This window comes from Myotis lucifugus, unplaced genomic scaffold (assembly GCF_000147115.1).
Source record: "Myotis lucifugus unplaced genomic scaffold, Myoluc2.0 scaffold_292, whole genome shotgun sequence".
In the NCBI taxonomy this organism is placed as follows: domain Eukaryota; kingdom Metazoa; phylum Chordata; class Mammalia; order Chiroptera; family Vespertilionidae; genus Myotis; species Myotis lucifugus.
This window is the reverse complement of record NW_005871340.1, coordinates 628,573-651,700: the sequence shown is the minus strand read 5'-3', so window position 1 is coordinate 651,700 and position 23,128 is coordinate 628,573. Positions and strand designations below refer to the sequence as shown.

General features: G+C 52.0%; 1 protein-coding gene across 1 annotated transcript in view; it reads left to right on the top strand.

The window, feature by feature from the left end:
* Nucleotides 1-248: 248 nt before the first annotated feature.
* The window catches only part of PALD1 (phosphatase domain containing, paladin 1), a 66,603-nt gene continuing 43,723 nt past the window's right edge, over nt 249-23,128 (top strand). Inside the window, exon 1 of the mRNA XM_023763585.1 lies at nt 249-348. The gene's annotated coding sequence lies outside the window, so the exon portion shown is untranslated. The remainder of the gene's footprint in view (nt 349-23,128) is intronic.

Sequence of the window (23,128 nt, the reverse complement as noted above, 5' to 3'; positions counted from 1 at the left end):
TAATAGATTGTGGAGAGAAACACTCTCTGTGGTGTGGAGGGTTGCCCCGTTACCCCCTCCACCCCAACATAATTCGGCCCCTGTGACGTTGTGGCGCGAGGCGCGAGGACCCCAGTGAAGCGCAGGCTGGGGTCGCGCTGCTGCCAACGCGGCGAGCGCGGGCTCCAGCTCTGGTGACTGCCCCGCGTCGCGCCCGGCCCGCCCGCCTCCGGAGCCGCCGCTGCCCGCGGATGGGCTGGGGAGGTGGGGAGGAGCGAGCCGGAGCCGGAGCCCGCGCCGGGCTCGCCCCGCCGCTGCCCGACTCGGCGCCCGCAGTCCCGGCGCAGCGCGCCCACCGCAGGCTGGCAGGTACCCACGCGGGCGAGGGTAGGGCAGATCCAGGACCCCCTTTCCCCTCCGCACCCCCAGGCTGCTCCGACCACCCACTCGGCATCCCCGGGAGCTCGGCCTCTCTGGGCTCCCGGGAAGGAGGGGAGAGGAGATGGGCCCCCACCCAGACGCGCACGGGATTGGTGCCCGGGAGGGAGCGGGACGGCACGCACTAAACTGTGAGCGGATCCCGGGTCGTTTTGTTTGTCGCGCTCTGGGCTAACCTCTCTCCCGGGGTTTTCCTTGCTCCCGGTTAGACGTGGGCTGGCAACACCTCCACCCTTCACCGCTAGAGCTGGGGGTGGCCCCTGCGCTGGGCTTCCCGCGTCGTGGCGGGGAGGGAGGGAAGCTGTCTCCTGATCCACACTTGGGGTCCCCGGGGCTCATACGTTGGGGGCTTGAGGCCTGTGGAAGGGGGAGAGCCCAGAGGTACCAGTGGGCACAAGCGTTGATTCGGGGCCACTCTGGCCCTCGCCCTCTGCCAGCCTGGGGCTCCCAGGAGAGCCACCCCCACCTGCCAGGAAGCAGAGGATGGTGTGGGGCAGACCTGCTGCCTCATTGAAAGAGGCCGGGATGGCTGGAACGTGGTCTCTCCCGGGGAGTCAGAGGTGGAAGAAGGAAGACATCTTCCTGCTTTCATCAAGCTTCTGGGGTTCTTTACCTTCCCAACCAGCGGCCCAGCGACGAACCCCCTGGCTTTTTTGCTGAGCAACCTGACCCAGCGACCAAGTGCCTCTTACATGCCAGGCACGGGGCTCTGCCTGGGAGGATGGCAGTGTGGGAGGAGTTGGAGGGTTGTGTCCTCTGGTGGCTCAGCCCCTTTGGGGAAGATAAGGCAGAAACCAGTTTGCTGATATGGGGCTTCCATACCAGCCCCGGACTAGTAATGATAGTGTAAAAGCCAAGAGGCCACACATGATTCATTGCTAAATGAGTGACAGGCTGCTTTCAGGGGGAGATGGGGGTTGGGGTCCAGTTCTCTTGCAATCATGCAAGTTACGCTTAAAACATTCCGGCCCCATACCCACCCTTCCTACTTACCTGCTAATAATGAGGCCATCTTCCCCCCTACCCCCCCACCCCCACCCCCACCCCTAGGGACAGGGGCAGCGGGAGGGCTCAGGCATCCCCTTCATATGCATATGTTCCTCCATCCCCCCCCTCCCACGTGTTTTTTTTCCTGCTGGTAGATTTCTGAAGAAACTCTGGACTTCTGGGTTCAGGCTGAGCACGGACTCTCCCAGCTGCCCTGGGACCTTTGAGGTTTGGGGTCTAGATCCAGCCTTATTGGAGGTTCAGAGGCCAGCCGGGAGGAAGTCCTCACTTCCTTTCTTAAGAGCCTCTGTTGCTGGGGCTGGGGATGAGGTTGGAGGAGGCTCTGAACCAGACACTGTTTCCTGTGAGTGCAGACAGGCACTCTGCATTCACTGGCCATGGGTGTTGGGGTTGGGGTGTTGGAGGTGGGTGGGTTGGGCAGGGCTGGCTTGAGGTGGGAGGTACCCGGGGCAGCGCTGACCTCACGTCTGAGGTTCTTCTGAGGTTCTGTTGTGTCTGGGGCTCTGCCCTCCCCCAACATCCCCTGGCACGTTTCTGCTTTTCTGGAAGACTTTGCGGAGGTGGCAGTGTGTGCCCGCAGCCTTGGGCGCTGTTGTAGGAGTGGGAGCTGCTGAGCTCACCCCGCAGCCTTGGCCAGCACTGTGAGCACTGGGGTGAACATGCCCACCCACTCTGAACAGGTGGCACACGTGGTTCACCCGGGCACAGGTGGGGAATGCTGTGTGAGCAGAGATGTATGTGTACTCAGGTTTGTAGTGCGTGGGCAGACAGACGCTGGATAGAGACATGACGACAGACAGGAAGACGATGGAGGTGGGCAAGATGTGTATAGGGGCAGGCAGTGTGAACACAGAAACATGGGCCACAGATACTACGTAGACAGATCTGCTCCTTCACTGGGATTTGCACCCCCCCCCATACACACACATGGGAGGCAGATGTGTAAGTGTGCAGACATTTGGGCTGCCAACATGGATGTGAGCTGACATTCATGGGCACAAGACATGGGTGAAGCCACATAGAAGTGGCTTGAGTACCTGGGCAGACATGGAGGTGGCTATGGGCTCCCCGGGGAGACAGACACCTGTACCTGCTGAGTCACCTGACAGCAGAGGCCAGGACCCCACAGAGGTGGGTACTGAGATGCAGTCTGAGGTGGGTACCGCTCAGTTGTCCCATGACTCCATGTGGCAGCAATGCTCGGAACTGGTCCTGCTTGGGGTGATGGTGCAGGTGCTTTGTGGGGTGGCTTCATCTCTAGACCCCCACTCGGGTTTGAAGATCCCAGAGGGCTCAGTATTCCCTGTCTGGCTCTGAGAATCATTTGACCTCCTCACTCCCTAGTAACAGGGGCTGGATGCATACCTTAGCATGAGCAGGGCTCCCTGAACCTTTGAGTCTCATCTTTCCTGAGTCTCCAGAAGAGAGGCTGTGTCCTGTGTCGGGGGCAGGGACAGGGGGATCTGGCTGGGGACTCTCCTTCTGAGCCCAAGCCTGAGGGTGTCTGGCATGGAAGGGACCATCCTGGTAGAGAGAGAGTGTAGCCATGCTGTGGGGTCCTTGATGAAACCATTGTTCTCCCGTGTGGACTGCACCTCCCTGGGCTTGGGCAGGGAAGGGGGCCTCCTACCTCTGGCTACAATCTGCCCACCCTGGAGACTGGGAGCCAGCCCAGAGTCTAGATCAGCCGTGCGCAAACTACGGCCCGTGGGCCGGATCCGGCCCGTTTGAAATGAATAAAACTAAAAAAAAAAAAAAAGACCGTACCCTTTTATGTAACGATGTTTACTTTGAATTTATATTAGTTCACACAAACACTCCATCCATGCTTTTGTTCCGGCCCTCCGGTCCAGTTTAAGAACCCATTGTGGCCCTCGAGTCAAAAAGTTTGCCCACCCCTGCTCTAGATACAGCTTGACATGAACTCTCTGTATGACCCTGGGCAAATTACTTAATGTCTTAAATAACTCACTTAAATGAAACTTGTTATTAAAAAGTGGGGCCAGTGACCCCAGCCCTTGGGGGTGCTGTGAGGGTTAAATGGCAGACAACCTGGGGAACGCATGTGGTCCAGGGTCTGGCACCGAGTCTCGGTCAGTGGAGCTTTGATGGTGAGCCTGGGCCAGGACTGCAGAGCTGCCCCAGCAGCCAGGTGCCCGGCCCTGGGAAGGCTGGGCATGCAGGCACCGCTTGTTGGAAAGCTGGAGGGCTTTGTCCTCACCCCTGCCCACCAGCCACTCCTGAGCTCTGCGGGACCTCCACGCAGGGTCGGGAAACGGCAGACAGGGCCTGCTGCCTTCTGGGCCTCTGGGAGGGGAGCCAGTGGTTTGCTAAGAATATCCCCAAATCATGGCTCTGCCTCCCAGTGGGCAGCCGCGCACCTCCCTGGTCCGGGGCCAAGGAACTTGCAGATGGGCCTTTTATGTTTCCTGTAACTGGCACTCAGAATGGGGAAGGGCCTGGAAGCGGCAGGCTCGGTTCGGAGGGAGGGGGGTGGCACTGCTGCTCTCCCCAGGTCTTTGGCTGGAACCTGAGGAGAGAAGGTTCCTCTTTCACTAAGAACTTGTCTTGACAGCGACCCCCCCCCCCAGCATCTTGCTGTCTCCCCAGTGGGTCTGGAACCACACCAAACGTCTGCTCTTTCCCTCACTAGCTGTGTGCCCCTGGGCAGCTCACGTAACCTCTCTGTGCCTGATTCTCTTGTGTAACAGGAGTAATGATAACTGTTTTAAAGGTCTCAGGATGAAAGGAGGTGGTGCTTGGAGAGCACAGGTGGTAGCATGTGGCTCGGAGTAAATGCTCAGTAAGCTAGGTGCTTCTGTTGTCACTCAGCGGAGGGAGAGAACTGTGAGGCCAGAGAGGCCCGGGTGCTTGCATGGTGCCTCCTGGTGGGAAGGCACCAGGATGCCTCTTGATTGGGGTTTCTGGCTCGGGGTTCAGTATGAGGTGAGGGGAGCAGAGGTGAGTGCGAGTCGGCCCCTGCCCGGTAAGAGAGGCACGTGTGTACATTATGCTGTACCCGCCGGGTACCGTCACAGGGTCTGTGCTGGCTATGCGTGGAGCTGGAGGCAGGGAATGGCTTGCGTGGGGGCAGCGTGACGCTGCAGGTGGGCTTTGAAGGATGGCCAAAAGCTTGCAAGTGTGAGGGAAGGCTTCCCAAGCAGAGAGAGCAGCCCCTGCAAAGGTGTGACAAGCTTGGTGTGTATAGGGTACATGAACAGATCCGCGGATCTGGTGAGGGTTCTACCCCAGCACCCCTGGCCTGTGAGGAAAAACCCTGCATGTTGGGCCTTCTGTCCCTCCCACTCTGGGCTCTGAGGCAGCCCTGGTTTCCCTGTTAGGACAAGGGCTGGAGGTCCATCAGAATTCTTCTCCCTTCCCTTTTAGAAATCGCATTCTCGGTTTCCCCTTCTCCAGGGACTCCCCTAACTTCTTATAAATGCTGTCAGCCCTCCCGGGGGCCCCTCGTTTTTGAGCTGGGGCTTCAGACTGCCCCTGCCCCAAGATCAACATGCCTATTTTCGCTCTTAGTCCAGACACCCGTGGGTTAATAAGTCCTCCTCCCCTACCTTTCAATAAACTGAAGCCTTTGAAAACTCCTTAGCCTTTCCTAAGGAGCGAGTGTCCAATAGTGGAATTTCTGGACTTCAGAAATTGCTTTTGTGTATTTCCCGTAGGCTACCCCTGTTTGGTCTGGGGTACTCGATGAGAGAGACATGGGTCATCTGGGGTTACCTACACGCGCATGCAGGCAGCGGGGAGCATCTGGGAATTGGGTGTGTCGCTGATGACCCTGCGGGTTCCCAGGGAGCTAGGGCTTTCGGAAATTCCGGGAGGAGGGAGGGTGTGGTGCCGGGAGGGCTGTGGGCCCACTGCTGGGCTTCCTGCCCTCGCCCATGAGAAGCCCATGAGGCTGGGCCAACGTGAGGGGAGAGAGGTGGGTGCCCTCAGATGACCTTGGGCCGTGCCAGCCTCTGGGGCCGCTGAGCCCAGGGCCTGCCTATCTGCAGGTGGTTTTGAAGAATCCGTTTAGAAAGCACAGAGGGAATTTCTCCTCCCCTTTTCCTCTTCCTGGAATTGTAGACCCCATGAAAGAGTTAACCCTTCTCCTGCTGGTCACAAAGGGGCCGGTGGATGTGTCCCCTTCCACTGCTGCCCGGTGGTTACTGGGGCCTTCCTCCTGGGTCCCGGGGTTGTACTGACCTCTTCACTCTCCGGGAGCAGCTCCGTTAGCACCCCAGGGCCCTCTTGGCAGGGCCTCGAAGACCTCGCTCCGCCTGCATCTGATGGGGCCCCCTCCACACACGCGTCCTTGCCCTGCGGTGCTTTAGCCTTAGTTTGACCACCTTCTTAGGGGTGTTCTCTCCCTGCCCTCCATGCAGCCTGTCTGTTGATGGAGCTCATGAACGTGGGAGCCTCCTGCAGGTGCTGCTCTGCTGGTGCCCTCCAGGACCTGTGGGGAATGCCCCAGAGAGAGGGGCCTCCCTGGAGATGGGCCCCGGGGTTGAGAGCTCTAAAGCCCTGGGCTGGCAGTGGACTGCTTCCTCTGAGCCCAGTGTTCTCGTCTGCAAAATGGGTGTAATAAGTTTTTACTTGTTTACCTTTAAAAATGTCTCAAATTGAAGTGACATTCACGTGCTATAAAAGTAACCGCTTTCCAGTGTGCAATTCAGTGGCATCGAGTACCTTTTACAATGCCATGTGACTGCTGCTCTATCAATTTCTAAAACAGCTTCCTTACTCGAAGGAAAACCCATACCTGTTAAGCAGTTACTCCCCATTCCCTCCTCTCCCTTACTTAACATTTTTTATTGAGGTAAATATACCATAACGTTTTCCCATTCTAAGCACCCAGCTGGGTGAGTGTTGGTGAATGTCATGGGCGTGTAGCCACCACCTCAGTCAGGTCTGAGGACACTTCCATCACCCAGAAGGTTCCTGTGGTCCTTGCAGTCAGTCACCACCCCCACCCCTGATCTCAGGCCCAATTATCTCCTTTCTGTCACTGTGGCTTCGTTTTTCCCTGGATTTTCACATCAGTGGACTCATATAATAGGTAGTCTTTTATGTCTGGCTTCTTTCTTTTTAAAAAAAATTTTATTGGTTTCAGAGAGGAAGGGAGAGGGAGAGAGAGATAGAAACATCAACGATGAGAGAGAATCATGATCAGCTGCCTCCTGCAAGTGTGAGGGGACCGAGCCCACAACCCTGGCATGTGCCCTTGACCGGAATCGAACCTGGGATCCTTCAGTCCGCAGGCTATGCTCTATCCACTGAGCCAAACCAGCTAGGGCCTGTCTGGCCTCTTTACTCAACGTGATTTCTTGAGATGTGTTCACTGTGCTGCATGTTTTGGCAGTGAGTTCCTTTTTCATTGCTGAGCAGTGTTCCTGAGGATGGAGGGAGCTTGCTGATCAAGTTTCAGTTGATGGACGCCCACCCTGCTCTTGAATATGTTTTCAATTAAAAAATTATATAAAGCAATGATCTTTATGAAAGATTCAAGGAGTAGCTTCATGGAGAGTACAATGTAAAAAGCCCCCTTCCCCCTCCCTCCTCTCTTCACTGGAGGTTAACGCTGTCAGCACTAGCTGACTATGCCTCGGTCTTTTTCCTGGGCCTCTATGTGACTGTGTATAGTTTTTGATGGGGGCATATGAACGGGATCACACTTGGTCCATGGCCCTGGGACCCACCTATTCGCGTAGCCGTCAGTCCCCGGAACCTGAGCACATTTCCTGGGAAACTTCCCCCTGAGCTGAGGGCTGGGAGATGGGGGTGTCCACCTCCCCCCGGGCTCTGAGCTGGGGCTCAGTGAGACAGAATGAAAGCTTCCTGGGGTGGTCATTCAGAGCAGGTTTCTGGAGGAGGGAGGCGTTGGAATAAAAGGGGCCATTCTTTTGCCCCCTGTCGTGGGTGCAGACAAGTTGGTGTGTGGGGGGACGTGCCTTCCACCCCTGCCTTCCACCCAGTGGCCGCAGCAGGGGCTTCCTCTTCCTGTCTCTTCCAAGTGTCTCTGGAAGGAGTAGGCTCAAGGAGAGAGCGATCTGTTGAGTCACCAGAGGACAGACCCCTGAGGCCTCCCTGCTTGCTGCTTGGGGTCCCACTGATGCGATGCTCTCTTGACTGGCAGGCTTTGCCCCGTGTGTGTGTGTGTGTGTGTGTGTGTGTGCGCGCGTGTGGAGGGTGGGGATGTCTCCAGCCTCCTGAGGAAGGGGGTGCCTGTGCTCAGATTTGCAGGCTCCTGGCTCAGCCCTGGCCCCAGCCGGCTGGGTCACGGAGGCTCTGCATCTGTATTGTCGTGCTCCTTTCCGTGACACTGCCATCGTGTGACTACGACCCACATTCCTGCACACTTCCTAACACCGGTGGTTTTCGTCATTTTAAGTTTTTCCTAGTTTAATAATTCAGAGTCGTGTCTTCTACTGTTGTGCGAAGTGAGTTCCAGGAGGCAGGCATCCTGTGTGGTGTGCAGGGCAGCCCACTGCTCACCCAGGATGGCCTTGGCTGGTGAGTCAGGGTTTCACCTTCACCTCCTTCTCCGGGCCCTGGAGGATGGTCTATGGGGAGGGAGAGACGGGTGGGCCTGGGAGAGAAGCTATCAGTAGGTGGGCTTGTTTTCGGTGATTTCTCCAGCTTAGTGCTGCTCATTCCTGGGTAGTAGGTGGACCTTCCCCCTTTCAAAAATAGCTTTATTGAGATCTAATTCGCATGCCATACAATCCACCCATTTAAAGCATACAATTCAGTGGCTTTTAGTATATTCGGAGTTGTGCACCTGACACTGCGGTCTAATTTTACAGCGTTGTCACCAACCCAGAAGACACCCTGTACCTTTAGTTGTCACTCCCCACCCCCAGCCCAGAATCCACTTTCTGTCTCCATAGATTTGCTTCTTCTGGACATTTCACATAAATGGAATCATACAGTATGGTGTGTGTGTGTGTGTGTGTGTGTGTGTGTGTGTGTGTGGACTCCCTTTTAAAGGAAAGAAAAAAGCCTTACTTACTTAACTTTTCTTATTGGAATACTAGAGACCCGGTGCATGCAATTCATGCACTCGGGGAGCGGGGGTGTCTCTCAGCCCAGCCTGCACCCTCTTGTAGTCCAGGAGCCCTTGGGGGATGTCCGACTGCCGGCAGTCGGACAGACATCCTTAGTGCTGCCACAGAGGTGGGAGAGGCTCCCGCCATCACTGCTGTGCTTGCCAGCCATGAGCCCGGCTTCTGGCTGAGCGGTGCCCCCCCTGTGGGAGCGCACTGACCGGTAGGGGGCAGCTCCTGCATTGAGCGTCTTCCCCCTGGTGGTCAGTGTGCATCATAGCGACCGGTTGTTCCACCTTTTGGTTGATTTGCATATTAGCCTTTTATTATATAGGATAAGTTAAATGTGTACAAATATAAAACCAGATAAAGTGCCTTATATTTACATAGTTTTTATATAACTATAAAATAAACATGAAATACTAATAAAACCAGAAAGCCAATGCATTTCAAATGGAAAGCTGTAAATAGCAACTCCAGTTGCTAGTGTTGGGTTGATAGTAGGGAGCTGTGCTCCAGGCTTCTTCTGTCTCCCTGTCCCTGTCACCTGAGCCTGCTAGACAGAGTGACATTAATAGTGTTGGGCTGGTTGGATAGTTTGGGGTAATTCTGATTATCCGCATTTGAGCCCAAGTGTCTGTTTCCATAGTGCATCGCTTGGTACCGGGAAAGCTGGCTTGTGTGATTGAAGATGCGGGCGGAATAGAGGCGTTATTGGATCTGTACATAGTCGACCTTAAGCCCACTTCTTGTGGGAATCAGGAATTTGGCACAGGCAGAGATGGGCTTTCCCAGTTCACACAGATGGTCTCAACGTGAGCATGGTCCCGACTGCTAAGAGGCTGGGCCCTTGAATTGGGGACATCCAGGCTGCAGGGGCGATGGGTGGCTCAGTCCCCCACCCCACCCCCTCTTCTGTTGAACCACAACCTTTGTTTGTGCTGTGCGCGATGATGTCGTTTGGCCTTCACGGAGAGGAACTGGATTGTAAACGGGACTGGAGGCCAAGTTGCACGGCAGGGCGGTATGCAGATGGCCCAGGGTTGGCTCTCGTTACCTTTTTCTTAAAATTGAGGTGAGATCCCCTAGTGTAAACGTTAACTATCTTAAAATGTGCAATTCATTGGTAATTAGGACATTCACAATACTGGGCAAACCAACCATCACCTCTATCTAATTCCAAACATTTAACATTTTTTATTTTATTGAGATCTATCTCCCTAACACATTTTTAAAGTGTGCAATCCGGGACTGTTGCCTGCACGGACAGTGTTGCTCAGCGGATCTCTAGAACTTACTCTTCTTGTTTAACTGGAACTTTATGTCTGGTGATTAGCAACTCCCCATCGCCCAGCCCCTGGCAACCACCACTCCATTCTTGGAGTCTATATGAATTTGACTACTTTAGATTCCTCATCTATGTGGAATCTTGCAGTCTTTGTCGTTCTGTGACTGGTGGCTTATTTCACTTAGCATAATGTGCTTAAGGGTCATCCCTGTTGTATCATATTGCAGAATCTCCTTTCTTAAGACTGAATAATATTCCAGTGTGGGTGCGTGCGTGAGTGTGTGTATAAAGAAAATGTGGTGTGTGTATATACATGGGATGGTTAAAAGTAGGTTTACAGTTGTAATACAAATAAATAATACAACTGTGAACCTATATTTGCATATATATATACACATATATGTGTGTATATATAAACACACACCTATATATAAACACATGTATATATACACACAGACACACATACACTAGGGTTGCCTCCATCTCTTGGCCATTGTGAGCAGTGCTGCATGGGTGACTAATATCTCTTTGAGATCCTGATTTCAAAGTGGGGTGAATACCCAGAAATGGAATGATTGCTGGATCATAGGGTAGCTCTACTATAAATTTTTGAGGACCCTTCATACTACTTTCCATAGTGGCTGCACCATTTTACATTCTTGCCAACAGTGTATAACTGTTCCAGTTGCTCTACATCCTTGCCAACACTTATCTTTTTTTAAATAATAGCCATGACAGGCATGAGGTAATATCACTTTGTAGTTTTGATGTGCATTTCCTTGTTAGTGATGTTGAACATCCAAAACATTCTCATCACCTCAAAAGGAAACTATGTCGATTAAGCGGTCATTCCAGATCCCTCATCCCCACCCCCACCCCCACTCCCACCCCGCTTCCCAGCTCTGGTAACCACTAATCTCTATTCTGGTCTCCATGGATTTAACTGTTCTGGATATTTCATATGAATGAAGTTACACAATATGTGACCTTTTGTATCTGGCTTCTTTCACTTAGAATAATGTTATCAAGGTTCATCTACACCAGTGATTCCCAAAGTGGGCGCTACCACCCCCCGGTGGGCGCTGCAGCGATCCAGGGAGGCGGTGATGGCCACAGGTGCATTTGGGGGCGATGAGTAACTGCTATTAAAATTTAAAAAAAATTAATTTCCAGGGGCTGAGTAATATTTTTTCTGGAAAGGGGGCGGTAGGCCAAATAAGTTTGGGAACCACTGATCTACACTGTAGCATGTAGCTGTGCTTCGTTCCTTTTTATAGCTGAAGAGTGAATATGTGTGTGTGTGTATATTCCATTGTATTCACACACCAAATTTTGTTTATCCATTTATCAGTTGATGGACATTTGGATTGTTTCTCTCTGTGGTGATTGGGACGGGTACTGCTGTGAACTTGGGTGTGCAAGTGTTTGTTTGGATACTTGCTTTCATTCTCTTGGGTAAATACCTAGAAGCGGAATTGCTGGGCCATATGGTAATTCTGTGCTTAACTTTTTGGGTTTGATATTCTGGAATTAGAGGTGATGGTCGCACAGCATTGTGGATGTACAAAATACCACTGAGTTGTATACTTTAAACATGTAATTTTATGATATGTGAATTAAATCCCGACTTAAAAAAAGATCTCACAGATACCAAAGCAGACATCCATGGAGTCTGGACTGAGTCATGTTCTTGGCTCCGGAAAACCCAGGGCCCTGCATTGCCTCTTGGGGTCCTGCAGACGTCCTGGGTGTTGGGGACACTGGGCCCCAGCTTCATGGTCCTTGTTTGGGGTGGTAGGTGGGAGCTGTAGGAACTAAATGGGCTCGCTGGGTGCCATCCCACCCACCCCCTTAGCTCATCCTGGCCCTTTCTGGCTTCTAAATGGTACTCACTGTAGGAGTCAGTTTCCCCACCTGTGATACAAGCCCGTGAGCAGCAGCCTTGACCGTGACCTGGGCTCTGTGGACAGCAAAGCTTGTAGCAAGACAGGTGTACCACGCTGACTTCCCTTCTGATCCACTCTTCCCTTCCTGTGTTTCGTATTGTCTTCCCCAGTGGCCCACGGGCCTCAGGAGCAGTTCCTTGTTTGTTGTAGGTCTCTAGGGCCTGCTGCTTCCTTCCGAGATTGCAGCCAGGGTGAGGCCGTGGCTGTCTGTCTGTTCAATCCTCTCTTCACACTTCCCCCTCAGTCTGTCCTATCCCTGTTAGTGGCAACCTCATTCCTCCAGTTAGTTGCTCAGGCCCAGTACCTAAGACGTCCCCGGTTCCTCTGTGTCTCTCAATCTTCAGAAATGACAGGACAGCACGTCCTGTTGGCTTCAGTTCACAGCGGATGGATCCAGATGAGCCCTTCTTCCTTGTCTTCCCCGTTTTGCCGGCCCAGGCCCCACAGCACTTGCAGGTCTGTCAGCGTCCCCCCTGTTCCCGCACGGCCTCTTCGCAGCAGCAGCCTAGGGCGACCTTGTTAGAATGTAAAAGTCAGATCCAGGTACTTCTCTGCCTCCCCATTAACTCAGGGTGACACCCCTGTGGCCTCCAGGACACCCCCATCTAATACCGACCCCCGCGAGTTCCTTGCGCCACCCAAACTGGCTACCTCATGGTTCCAGTTGGCTGGGTGCCTCCTCTGCCCCACCCCCTTAGGACACACTGGGAACACCCCACCCCAGGGCCTTTGCACAGGCTGTTCCCTCAACCTGGATGCTTTTCCTCCAGAGGCCACGTAGCTCACATCCTTGTCACATCCTTCAGGTCTTTACTCCAATGTGAAGCCTCCCTGGGAATCCTAGCATTTCATGCCTCATCTCCATAACTCTCTTCTTTCTCATCATGTATCATCTCCTGACATCCTTGACTAGCTTATATAGTTTATTTCTGTTTCTCCAGCCAGCATGTACGAGGCAGGAATTTTTGTTCTGTTTGTCAGCTCCTAAAATGAGACCTCGCACACAGTAGGTGCCCCAGAAGTGTTTGTAGAATGGCTGCTTGAAGCAGGAATGAGTTAGCCCATGTTATTGACGAGGAAACCGAATCGCAGAAAGTTTGACTTGAATCTGATCTCTTTTTTTTTTCACTTTTATTTATTTTTTGGTTTTTTTTTTACTTTATTTATTTTTTTATTGCTTAAAGTATTACAAAGGATATTACATATGTGTCCTTTTTTGAATCTGATCTTGTGATTCCCAGCAACGTGCTCTCATGCTGAGCCAGTGTTTCCCACCCCTCCTCCCTGTTATCCGGTCCATGGACAGCCACGCTGCCCCTGTGAGGGTGAGCCTTTAACACTCCCCTTGGGGAGTTCCCCTGGTTAGCCTAGTAATGATGGAACTAGTTACCTAGTAATGATGGAACTAGTTAACTTCCTGGCACCTGTTCAAAAATGACGGTAACAGCCTGCTCCCATTTGTGGAGCCTTCCCTGTGTGCTCGGCGCAGGGCTCAGCAGCTTAGATGGATTTAGTCCTTATGTGAACCTCACAGTGTCCCGAGGAGGAGGACCTGCCGTTTACTCCACTCTGCAGACCGGCAGTGGGGAGATTGCACATGGGCGAGATGAAAAAGATTGATAACTTCTCGGTCCCATGAGGCTGTTGGGAAACTGGCCCTCTGAAGCAATTCTGTTTTCTGTGTGAAATGCTAAAACCTTTCGGAAGAGTAATGTGGCAACATCTACCAGAGTGTTTAAAAGGCACATGCCTTCTTATCCACGCAGTCCGCACGTTGGTGGCCCATCCTACAAACCTAGGCTGCCGGGCTGTGCGCGCAAGGACTGTAGGATTGTGCAACGGAGACCGCACTGTCTCCTCTCGGTTCCGCGTTCCTCCCCACCTCGGCGTGTGCACGCGTCGCTCCCTCTGCCTGGCGTGCTGTTTCACGTGGCCGAAACCTTCCTGTCCTTTGATGTCAGCACAGGGCTTCTTGTGATTGTTATACCTAAAATATGTCCTTTCAACTGCCTTGCTCATTTTTTATCTCAGCATCGCAGCCTCTTGTAGCCCACATCACAATGTAGAAAATGTGTCTCTGTTGTATTTCTTACTGACTTCTCCCCGCCCCCCCCACCCCGCCTTGTTGGAATGTCTTTTCCTTCCATGAAAGGCTAGGACTGTGCCTGTCTGGTGTACGCAATGGATACTTGGTATTTATTTGTTGAATGAGTAGCGATACAATGAAATGGCATGCCTCCATTAAACAGACAGGGTTGGAGTTATATGTATCAACTGGGAGGGGGCTTGGAGGGTAGGGCATAAACTTTTTCTTTATTCATCTTTGACTTGTGAAGGTCAGTACAAATTACTTTTGTAATAAAAAATCTTAATCAGCAACCACAAAAAGTCAAAACTGAAAAAAATGTGTCCAGTCAGAGGGAGCATCAGGATTTGAACCCTGGTCCTTCTGACTCCCAGCCCACGTACCAGACCCTTTCTGTGGCTTTTCTGCACACCCCTGTCGGTATCACCTCGCCGCATTCCTCAGAGGAAGGCAGAGTTATTAGCTGTTAGTATTTTGTTTTGCAAATTGAGAAATAATTTACACAGTAAATCAGAACAGAGTTTGATGAACTGTTACAGATGAATTACCTGTGTGACCCCGACCCAGATAGAGATATAGGACATCCCAGTGGCCTGGCGTGTTCCCTGGGGCCCCTTCCCTGCCAGTTACCGGATCCTCCCACACTCTCAAGTGGCTACGGAGTGACTTCCCGAGGATGAGTCTTGCTTATTCCTGAACTTTATGTGAGTGGAACCACACAGTATAAGTTGTCTTTAATCTGGCTTCTTCTGGCTTCTATCTCTCAACATAAACTCTGTAAGATTCATCAGCAGGTTCCCCTTTTTCATTGCTGTGTACTATTCCATCGTGTGGGAGTACCACAATGTGTCCCCCCTCCCCCCACCCCCTAGGTGGGCTTTTGCCTTGTTACTGGTCTTGATGATTATGAAAGAGCTGCTGAACACTTTGAACACTTGCTTGCCCTTTGGTGAGCGCACTTACTTCTCCAGGCTGTATACCCAGGAGTGCTTGGTGGGTGAGGGGACAGAACCCTCGTTTTACCAAGAAGGAAACTAAGGAGGCTTCAGAAGATCCAGAAAGGGAGGGGACTTGCCCAAGGTCAGACCGTGGCGCGTGGTGGAATCTACGCCACCCCCCAGGCATTCTCACCTCTGATTTCACCCACCCCCAAGCTTCAGCCCGCTGCCCCCCACCCCAGCCTGTGGGGAGGTGGTCGGGCTGGGGTCAGGGGGCCTCTGGATGCTTTTTTTTCTGTCTCCTTGCACTGGGAGTATCCTCTTGGCCGCCCCCTTCTTCCCCATCCCTGGCCCCAGAGAAGTGGGCCTGTCACAGTTTCCTTCCTTGGTTGTGGAGATGAGGAGAGATGAGGAGGCGTTGTTATTTATTGGATGTTGGCTTCTGGGCTGGCCAGGCAGGGGCCAGGGTTGGCTCGTGGGGGCTGTACCGGCGTCTTTGGCCTGGGACAGTGTGTGGGGTGTGCGAGGTGTGAGTGGGGCCTGCACACCGCACAGTCTGTGCTCGTGGGGCTGTCTGGCTCAGCCCCGCCTGGTATTGGCAGGAGCCTGCAGAACGGCTCCGGCTGGGGCTGGTGCAGCCTGGCTCGGGGCCACCTCCTCTCGCAGCCCTGCCAGGCCCCGGGGGCAGCAGGTGTCTCTTTCCTCAGCTCCCGCCGCTGGGTTCTCTGATGGGACCGGCTCCCTGGGAGGTGCCGCCTTGAGCTCTTCCCGTGCCAGCCTCACCTCTCGACTCGGACCTCTCCACGCGTAGGAAAAGAAACGAAGGCGGGCATCGAAAGAATCTTTTGTGAATCGGCCCTTGATTTTTTTTATTGAGGTAAATATACATACCATAGAATTTACCATTTCAACCATTTTTAATTGCACCGTTCAGTGGCATTAAGTACATTCCCATGGCTGTGCGACTGTCACCCCCTCCTGAACTTTTTAATCTCCTGAAACTGAAGCTCTGTGCCCATTAAACACGAACTCCCCATCTCCCTCCCTCCCCGCCCCACCCCTGCCCCTGGCAGCCCCCCTGCTACGTTGTGTCTCTGAAGTTGGTACCGCACCTCCTAGAAGTGGAATCACACAGTGTTTGACCTTTTGCGTCTGGCTTATTTAAACACTTAGCATACGTCCTCAAGGCTCATCCATATTGTGGCACGTGTCAGATCTCATTCCTCTTTCAGGCTGTGATTGTTCTTTGGAGCACATTTTAAAGGCACCTCAGACCTTCAGGACTGAGTAAGGGGGTCGGTCAGCTTGATGGTGGGAGTGGGAATAAATGATGTTTATTTACACGTACTAGGTGCCTGCCCGTCCCCCATGTGGTCTCTTGTGAGCCTCACCCCATCCTTATGGGTGAGTTCCTCTGTTATACTCCTTTTACAGATAAGGGAACTAGGCTCAGAGAATTTCAGTCACTTGGCCAAGGTCACACAGCAAGTCATCCGTCAGCCAGGATTGGATGCCACGTCTGCCTCACGGCACAGCCCATGCTCTGCGTTCCCACGCCCGGCACAGTGCCCTGGCCAGGCTCAGAGTCATTTCCTCAAGTCCTTCTGGTCACCTCTGCAGCTGATCGGCGCTGAGAGCGGAGCTGACCGGTGCCACCTGGCACTGAGGCGACGCTGGCAGCAGCGCCACCTCCCTGGCTCGGGTCCTCCTTCCTGGGCCCCGGCTTCTGCTGAAAGCTCCTTTATGAAGCAGCTTTCCCGGGCTGGGCAGGGGTCTGTGGGGGCGGTGGGCCCCCGTGGCCCTGGCACAAGGCTGGTAGGGGCTTCCTGGCCCATGGCAGGATGTCACTTTTGGCAGAACTCTCCCTGAACAAACAGGAGCTTGGGATCGAGAGCATAGATAAACAGGAAGAGGGAAAAACATGAAAATATTTTCCTTCCCCTCCTGGGCCCTGGTGTTTTCTTGCTGCCCGTCCCTCTGCCCCTGGAGGTTTGAGGTGGCGGAGCTCTGCCCCCGCCAGAAACCACCGGAGGCCTGAGAGCTCCCCGGCCGGGTTTTCGGCGTTAGGTTTTAGGTTTTGTTTTGCCTGATGGGCTGGGATAAGCCTGGACATGGGGGTCAGGTAGGCCCGAGTTTGAATCTTGGTTCTTCGCTTTCTTTGCCAGAATGCCTTTCTTGTCGGTCCAAGGTTGCTCATCCTCAGGCACAGAGAATTGGCCTCCTCTTCCAGGAAGCCTTTCCTGATTTCCCCTGAGTTCCTGAGTCTTCCTCTGTGCACCTTCGTGTAGTGGGGAAAGTCCTGGGTCCCTTCCCCGTGGTCAGCCTCTCCGAGCCTCCGTTTCCTTATCTGTGGATCAGGAAGGAGTGGGGAGAGGAGCGAGCCTGATTCTCGTGCCCTGGCCTGATGGCCTTCTCAGGGTTAACTCCCTCCCATGCCAGGGACGGAAGCCAGGAGGACAGAGTGTGAAATGAAGTCACTTCCCCGCCCGGGGGTCTGCCATGTGCCTGGCCTTCCTCAGTAAATCCGGTTTCCTGCTTGGCCTCTGCATGCCTACCTACTCCTGGCTCCCATGACCCCGAAGGTCACCAGCAGGTGGGGCTCCTGATGGAATGCTGGCCTGTCACTCATCCTGTGAGGTCACTTCCTGTCAGGATCAGCCATCCACCTTTCCTGCCACAGCCTTCCACAGGGCGGTTTCATGGGAATGATGGGTGTGGGGCTTGAGGGAGGCTACCAGAGGTCAAGTTCAATGCCTCGCCTGCTCTTTACCCTGGGGCACTGAGGCCCAGGGAGGGCAGGGCACTTCCTGAGGTCAGGACCAGCAGGCAGGCCTCTGGACCACACTCAGTTGTGGGGGCTCTGTGGGTGTCCCCCGGAGTCGCAGGCTGGTGGTTTGGGGATTTGCCCAGCCTTCCATTTCTTCTGTGGAACCTGGGGGAGCCTGGGTGCGAGAACTTCCCTGAGCAGTCAGACCGGGGCTTCCATGTTCTGGTTTGACCCTCAGTCCACTTAGGGAACCGAGACTGAGAGAGCTCAGGACCAGCCTGGGCCTCTGATGGGGGACGGGGGACGGCGCTGTGGTTGCCCAGGTCCTTCTGGCTCCAGTATCCTGGCTCCTTCCATGGGAAGGTGTTCCCTTCCCATCAGCGGCACCTGGGGAGCACCCTCGGTCCTCTGACCGTTCCCTGTGGGCCAGCGGCGCTTTGGGGCTGAAAGGTTGATACAGAACCTTACAGGTATCAGAGGCCACACTGTGTAGGCCAGTGATGGCGAACCTATGACAAACTCATTTTTTTGGTTGATTTTTCTTTGTTAAATGGCATTTAAATGTATAAAATAAATATCAGAAATATAAGTCTTTGTTTTACTATGGTAGCAAATATCAAAAAATTTCTATATGTGACACGGCACCAGAGTTAAGTTAGGGTTTTTCAAAATGCTGACACGCCGAGCTCAAAAGGGTCGCCATCACTGGTGTAGGTCTTTCTTCTTCTGCTTTTCTGTACGTAGTATAGCTTCATTTTAGAAAATCAGAGAAAATGCATTAAGATTAGAAAAGTCACATGTTCCCACTTCCCAGCAATAACCAAAGTTCACCATTAATGTTGAGAGATTTAGCCTTCCAGACATTTTCCCCGTGTGTGTTTGTGTGTGTGTGTGTGTGTGAGAGAGAGAGAGAGAGAGAGAGAGAGAGAGAGAGAGAGATCCCTCACTCCTTCTTAATGCGACAAAACTCTGAAATAGTGTTTGGTGTCTTTTTTGAAAAAACTACCCACAGGCCCTGGCTGGCGTGGCTCAGTTGGTTTAGCATTGTCCCATGCACGGAGAGGTCATGGGTTCGATTCCCAGCCAGGGCACATGCCCAGGTTGTGGGTTCGATTCCCGGTCAGGGTACATTTGGGAGGCAACTAATTAATGTTTCTCTCATATCGATCTTTCTCTCTTTCTTTTTCTGTTCCTCTATCTAAAAGAAATAATAATAAAGAAAACTGCACACAGTTCGTATTTTTCTGTCAGTAAATACACTGCTACTTCTTCTTTGGAAACTTTTGAATTGAGGTTCCACAGCCACAGAAAGGGATCCACCTTACAAGTACCCCGCTCACTGACTCCACAGAGTTCGAACAGCCTCTACAGCCTCCCGGCCAAGGAACAGCCTTCCCCCAGAACCCGGCTCCTGTACCCCCCCCCCCCCTGCCCTCCTGCTCCAGATGTGACTATACACAGCCTCTACAGCTCCCTCCCGGGCCAAGGAACAGCATTCTCCCAGAACCTGACTCCTGTACTCCCCTCCCCCGACCCGCCCTCCTGCTCCAGACGTGACTTCTTGTCTGACTTTTAACACAATTTGGCCTGTTTTTCAGTTTTAGGCCAATGGACTCACAGCGTTTGCTTATGTTGACTTCTTTCCCTGCACATTCTATTAGTGATGCTCACCCGACGTTCCATGCGCTTCAGTGACCACATGGTGAGCCCATGGCACATTCGGCTTGACCACTGTTGATGTGAAAGATGTTTCCAGTCTTTCACTAATATAAACAAAGTTGAACCGAACACCTTTTTGGCCAGATCTTTGATTATTTCCTTTGAAATCAATTGATAGAAGAACTTTAAGGTATTTTAAAATTATTGCCAGATTGGTCTCCAGGGAGCTGTGCTGGTTCACATGGCAACAGGTGCTTGGGAAGGAGCCGACCCCTGGCGCCCACATCAACACGGCTTTTTGTCCTGCTGTTCGTGTGACACCACGATAGGCAATACTTGGCGTCCCATCATGCCCAGTGTTTAACTTACAAATCAGGGGGACCATTTTTCTCATGTTTATTGGCTATTGTATTTCTTCTATGTTGTTTTTTTTTTGTCCATTTTACTCTCAAGATGTACTTATTTTCTCATGTGTTTGAACAAAAGACTATATTGAATATGATAAATAAAAATAGGTTGACTATATTTTTACCCAGTTTGCCATTTGCCTTTGTGGTTTTTCTGTGTTGGTTAGAAGCCGACCATTTTGTGTAGTCTGATCTATTGACAGCTAACTGTATATCTTTAGTATTTTGCACAGAAATTTCTTTTATACCCCAAGATTATGCCAATATTTCCTTACATTCTCTTCTTTCACTTGCATGGTTTCCTTTGTAATGTTATCGTTCATCTTTCTGTTCTTCCTTTAGGACCCTAATATGATGGATAGCTTGTAGGATCTGAGCATGTGCTCAGAAGCTCCCAGCCGCCTGGGTAAGTTACCCAGACTCTCTGTGCTGACTCAGTGTTGGTACCTGTAAAATGGGAATAATGCTGGTACACAAAACCAAAGGGCTACTGTGGGGATTAAATCACAGCTATGTGCAAACTTTTAGTCTCAGGGCTCCTTCCTTTACACTCTTAAATATTGGAGGCCCTAAAGAGCTTTTGTTTATGTGGGTTATATCCATAAACTGATATTTAGCATATTAAAGATTAAAACTGAGTATATTTAAAAACATATAATTATACTTTCCTTTTAAAAATGACAATAGCAAACTCATTATACGTTAATGTAAATAAAATATTTTTCTCAAAAAATAACTATTTTTCCAAAACACAAAACATTGTTTTGCAGTTTTGCCAATCTCTTTGATATCTTGTTTAATAGAAGACAGATACTCACATCTGGTCCAGCTTTCAATCTGCTCTGATATGTTGTTTTTGATTAAAGTATATGAAGAGCCCTAGCTGGTTTGGCTTAATGGATAGAGCATCAGCCTGCGCGGACTGAAGGTTCCCAGGTTTAATTCTGGTCAAGGGCACGTGCCCGGGTTGCGGGCTTGATCCCCAGTAGGGGGCGTGCAGAAGGCAGCCAATCAATGGTTCTTTCTCATTATTGATGTTTCTCTCTCTCTCTCCCTCTCCCTTCCTCTCTGAAATCAATAAAAATATACTAAAAAAAAAAAGTCTATGAAGAAAATCCAGCTTCACACAGATAAATAAGTGTTTGAAAAAGGGAGAAGTTGCTCTGCAGGCATGGCTCAGTGGTTGAGTGTCGACCTATGAATCAGGAGGTCATGGTTCAATTCCTGGTCAGGGCACATGCCTGGGTTGCGGGTTTAATCCCCAGTGTGGGGCGTGCAGGAGGCAGCCAATCAATGACTCTCATCATTGATGTTCCTATCTCTCCTTCTCCCTTCCTTTCTGAAATCAACAAAAATATAGTTTAAAAAAAAGCAAAAGAGAGAAGTAGTTCATTACCCTATAGATATTTCCTGTGATACTACATACACACTCAGCAGGTGATAATTTCTTAAAGTTTAGTTGAAATATAGAATCTGAAAAACACATTGATGAACTTTGCATATTTTGTTACATTGAAATCCATTGGACTGTCTTGCGCTATGAATGGATCTTTGACCCAGGCATGATTTTGAAACATCAAATATTTGGTCATTGGGGAAATATTGCCTCACTGAGTTATACAGATGTTCCAAATGTGGGCACATTTCATTTCATCATATCCGAAAATTACGTACAAGGAGGGGCAAAAGTAGGTTTACAATTGTTCTTATGGAAAATAATACCACAATCTATATATATAAAAGCCCAGCAACTGGCATGGCGGAATGACCAGAATGACCGGAACAACCAGTGGCTATGATGCGCACTGTAGCAGCCAACCGGCCTGATCCGGGCCCCAATCGGCCCGCCCCCAGCTGGCCTGGCCCCCGATTGGCCCCCAACATCGGGGGTGAGGCTGGCCGGCCAACTGCCTGCGGCCCCTCCCCCCTGCCAGACCGGCCCAATGGGCCCCTATCAGGTAGGCCGGCTGGACCCCACCATGCACGAATTCGTGCACCGGGCCTCTAGTTAATAAATAATAATACAATAATAAATTCTGTGTTTCACAGCTGTACACCTACAGGGTGTTGGGGACCCTGTATGTGAACATCACTCACCTGGCAAAATCTTTATGTGTTGGGCCGCCATCAAACTCACAGTGGCTGGTGCAAGTTTTCCGAAATTCTGATTTTCCCCTTGAAAGCTTACACTTTGCCATTGGCAACCAATGCTGTCAGCTGTTTTCTGTGAGGCGGCAGGCTCACCTTGCTCAGCTTTGAGGCAATGCTTCCCGGTCCCCAGTTCTGAACAACCATCTTTTGTCTGTCGGCGTTCTGCCCAGTACAGTGGTGCTCCGTGGACAGAGGGCTAGCTCGGCCTCCACTCAGACCCCTGTCGTACTCCGGTGACCAGCCCAAGTGCACTTCCGTGTCATCACACAGAATGTTAAAAAGACTTGCGCTCAGGCTGAGATTTGGTGAAATGAATCAGTTTTACTGCTTCCTCGGGGACATTCTAAGTGACGCTGGCACACTGTCGCTGTGAGTGATGGCCAGCCCCGTTCAGGGACAGCGCCTGCTGAGCCTCTAGCAGTTCACCCTCGTGGCTTTTGCTCCATCAGCTGCTCTCACAGTGAGAGAGGCAGGGGGTTTATTACTGACCTGAGGATAGTTTTGACCCTGCAGAGCCCTGGAAGGTATTGGGGCCCCTGGGGCCCCGAGGAGCGTGCTGTCGGAACTTTGGGTTGGATGACAGGTAGATGGACTTCGTGCAGTGCTGGGCCCCTCTCCGGGTCCGGGGCAGTGTGCCTGCTGCCATTCTTTTCCTCTCCCCCTAACCTGAGGGACAACGTGGGGAGTGGAGAGGTAAGCCATTTGGGGTTAAACATTCGTCATTTGTGATTGCAAATCCTACTCAAGGCGAATGTGTTTGGTCCTCAGGAGTAAGTGAAGCGTCCAGGGGACTTTATAGGCACCCCATTTTTCTTGCCTCCCCTGGGAGACAGGGGCCTCAGCCAGGCAACTCTCCTGAATGGGTGGGGTCTACTTCCCAGACAGGGACCCCTCAGAGTCACCCTCCCCCTTCCTGGCCCAAAAGGGGCATCCCTGCCCCTTATTCATTAACCTTCTCTGCTGTGTGGGACCCGGAGGTCACCACCCCCCAACTCCCCCCGTCATTTTTCTAAGCAATTGGACGGGCTGTGTTTATGGGTTGCCTGTTGCATTCTGGGCCCTGGGCTACAGCCCCATCTGCATTGTCTCATTTATGCTCAGAACACAGACACCCGTAGAGTTGATCTTTTTTGTTGTTGTTATTGTTCTTTAAAAATCTTTCCAGTTTTGTTCATTCAAGTGGCTCCTTTGTGCCAAGCACCGGGATGCCATTGAAGGCCAGCCTCAGCCCCGGCCTGGGGGGCCTCATGGGGCCCCCTCCATGGTGGGATGTGGCTGGGGAGGCTAAGGAAGGCTTCCTGTGCAGGGAGGGAGTGAGCTAGGCCGAGGGAGCGGGGCAGGAAGGTGTGGAACGAAGGCACGTTCGGCTGGTGTGTGGGCCTCAAACTGTGTCTGCCGCTCGGCAGAAGAGGCAGTGG